This window comes from Tasmannia lanceolata, unplaced genomic scaffold, assembly GCF_043159265.1.
Source record: "Tasmannia lanceolata isolate RefF3 unplaced genomic scaffold, GAP_Taslan_0.1 ptg000011l, whole genome shotgun sequence".
NCBI classification, from domain to species: Eukaryota; Viridiplantae; Streptophyta; class Magnoliopsida; order Canellales; family Winteraceae; genus Tasmannia; species Tasmannia lanceolata.
In genome coordinates, this window is record NW_027518688.1 from 11,812,687 (window position 1) to 11,816,613 (window position 3,927).

Sequence of the window (3,927 nt, forward strand, 5' to 3'; positions counted from 1 at the left end):
GAGTGAATTGGTCAATTAGAAATTTTAGGCTTAATTAAGAGAAGATTAAAAATTAATACTTTAATTAAGCAATAATTAGTGTAACCCTTGTTCAAATAGGCATATTAATGAAATCTAGGGTTTAGACATTCTAATTATACACATTTGCTAACCCTTGTTCAAATATACATTATAATGTAATTAGGGTTTAAACATTTCAATCAAGTGCATTTACTAACCCTTGTTCTATTAAAAGCGTAAACAAGTTAGGGTTAGGGATTACCAATCACCACACGTGCAAGAGAGAGAGAGAGAGAGAGAGAGAGAGAGAGAGAGAAGAGCAAGCATCCACAAGGCACATGATTTATAGTGGTTCGATCTATCACAAGACCTACTCCACTCTTCTAAGTTTACCTCCTTGGGATCTCTACTAAAAATGATGAAGTCGTACACCCGACTCCTCCATCTCCAAAGGGAACAAACTCTTTCTGCATGAAGCCTTGAGAGGAGACACACCCTCTTACAATGTCTTCATAATTCTTAACGGGCCGAAGAGAAGACCCTCATCTTCACAATTCTTACCAGGCCGAAGAGAAGACCCTCAATGAAGAACAAAGAACAAAGAAAAAAGAAAAACTCTCAGTGCCTCCTAATAGGCGGATTACAAAGTTATAAGCTCACATGCACTCCCAAGAAATAAGCAAAGAAAGCCCTACGGAGTGCCTCTTGATAGAATGTGGAAATATAAGTTCAAAGAGATTTTTCACTTTTAATTTTAAAGTTGAAGCTTAAAGAGAAATGAGATTTGATATTTCTCAAATATTCAAAAGCTTGTAGAGATAGGTTTTAATCATGTATATATAGTGTATTTGAAAATATGACCGTTTGGGGGTAAAACTGTAAATAACTGGGTTGAAAAAGTCAACCTGAAAAAGGCCCAACGGCTAGTTTGCCAGACCGTCGCGGTCGACCGAGCCACCGTGGTCGCCCGCCCCAATCGGTTACCCTTTTATATTTTTAAATTTCTACCGTCACGGTCGACCGGCCCCATGGTGGTCGCTCGACGAGGGCTCCCTGTCCGCTCGAAAATTCGGCTCAAAAACCTATCCTGGTCGACTGACCCACGGGGGTTGCCCGCCCAAACCATACGAATTGTTTCTGTTTCAAAACAGAAACATATCCGCGGTCGCCCGGCCCAACCTGGTCGACCGGCTTGATAAAATTTAGGATGCCCTGGATTTCCATGTGCCATCCCGCGGTCGCCCTACCTAGCCCGATTGACCGGCCCTGGTGAAAATTTCATTTTAACATTAAAAGTTTAGGGGCTTTTGGGCCATGTTCTAGTGCTTAAGTCCATGATTTTCAAACATATTTTTGGGGTGTTAATGGTTTTCAAAAATGTAAAATGTTAAGAATAAAAGTCATTTGAAAACCTTTTGAAAGTGCATTTAAATATAAATCAAGAAGACTCCAAATACAATCTAAAAGATGTAAACCTTGAGTCTTCTTGGAATGTGTAGGCTCTTTTGTACTTTCTTGGACTTCTTCAGCTTGTGAGTAAACTTATTAACCTTGTTTGGCTCTTGTGACTTCTCCTCCAATCTTCAATGCATGTTGAGGTACATGAGGTGTCACCAATGGCTAGTTCAACTCCAAGCTACTTCTTGACACTTTGTTAGGAACTTGTGGACTCTTCATCTTCGAGCTTCTTTGACTTGAACATCTTCAAATGATGATGTCTCCAATGTAGGTGCAAGCTTTTGGTTCCTTTGATCCTTGATCCAGAAGTCATGTGTTGAAATGAGTTGTGGAATGGCGATTATGTCATGAAAATTCTGTATATAACACAACACCTCAAAGCAACACATTAGTCCATAAATGCTAATCAATTTAGTTTGCTAGCGTCAAAACAATAGGGTAAGGTGAATGTTTGAACCCATGGAAACCCTTGGGCTTACAATCTGTCTGTTTAGGTTGGTAGAGCTCCTATCCGTGGGTGCCTGCGCTCATAGAAAATGACATTAGAAGGGCCCTTGAGTGAGGAGTCAGGGGCACCCTCTGACGATCAAGTCAGAAATCGGTATCACAAGTATTTAAGCAAGACCAATTCATGAAGATAAGCATGGTTTCGGGGGGGAGAAGGAGATTGTGTCTGTTAGCCCAAGGTTTCCCATGGGTTCAACTAATCACCTTCTCCTTGTTATTTTAATGCTAGCAAACCCAAATTGATTAATCTTTATGGACTAATGTGTTGCTTTGTAGTATTGTGCCTTAGACAGGAAAGTCCAAATGCCAAACCAAAGTTAGCACATCTAGCATAATACAACTCAACACATGACTTGGTGATCAACATGCACAATGAACCAAACGAGGTTATACATACATTGAAGACATCATCCTTGGAAGATGTTTAAGTCAAAGATGCCACAAGCATGCCTTGCAAAGTGCCAAAAGAAGCTTGGAGATGAACTAGCAATGGTGACCTCCTCATGTACCATTGAAGATGTTCAAAGAATGGAGGAAGTCACAAAATCCAAAGAGAGTTGAAAAGTTCACTCACAAGTTGAAGATGTCTATAGAATTGCTAAGGAGCCAAGACAACAAGAAGACTCAAGGTTCTACATTTTATAGATTGTATCGGAGTCCTCTTTTCACATGTTTTTGCACTTTTAAAAGGTTTTCAAATGGTTTTCAAAACAAACTTGACATCTTTGAAAATCACCCACACATCCCAAAATATGTATGAAAATCTTGGACAAAAGCCCAAAGACCATGGCCCAAAGCCCCAAGAAAATCAACTTTAAAACTCAATTTTTAAAACAGGGCCGGTCGACCGCAGTACATCGGTCGACCACGGGAAGGTGCTGGAATCCCAGCACTTATCAAGATTCTGAGGGCCGGTCGATCGCGGGTGAGCTTCTAGAAATCCCGGAAGCCATCCAACATGGTTGGGTTGGTCGACCTCCGTAGGGTCGGGAGACCACGAATGGGTTCAGGATTTTGAACAGAATTTTCAGAAAGGTCAAGGCGGGCGACTGCGCCACCCCGATCAACCGCGGAAGGTTGAAATTCAAAATAAAAAATAAAGTGCGCCCAAAGGTGGTCGACCACACCTATCTGAAAAAGTAACTGTTGGGCTCAAACGACTACTTATTTTTTACATAGTTTTTTTACGGCTTTGCCCCCAAACGGTCATATCACTTCATATGTTATATATACCTTATTATTGACCAACTAAACAATCTTTTGCAAGATTGATTTACATCTATTTGAGCTTACACTTTCAAATCTAAGGTTTTTCTTAAATCCTCTTCTATGCTTTGATTTGTGCATTTACATTCAACAAAAGGATCTCCATAGGGCTTTTATTAGTATAATCTTTTGGAGAGATTGTGAGTATTTTCATTGTAACATTTGTCTATCAAGAGGCATTAAGTGGTTTAATGGGCTTCCATCTTCTTCCTTTTCATTGTAATCAGGGTCTATGATTTGGCCCAATAACAAAAGTGAATCCGGTGCAAAGAGGAGTGATTCCCTTGTAGGGGGTTTGCAAAGAGGGTTAATCTCCTTGGATATGGTTCGCAAAGAGAAGTGATTCCGTCGGAGGCTGTGTGTGAAGAGGGTTGATGTTCTTGGAAGCTGTTTGCAAAGAGGGTTTGTTCACTTGGATGTTGTGTACTTTGTAAAGCTTGGGACTCGGCATTTGTGACTGAACCACTTTAAATCTTTGTGTGGTCTCCTTGCTCTCCTTCTTGCCTCTTTTGGGTGTTTGGTAACATCTAACCTTTATTTATGTTTATGTTTAATTGAACAAGGGTTATATTTAAACTTATAATCTTTTCAAAATTTTAATTAAATTTGATTGAAAATTTTAAGTACCCAATTCACCCCCCCTCTTGGGTTGCCCATCGGGATTTCAATTGGTATCAGAGTTAAGGCACTTACATA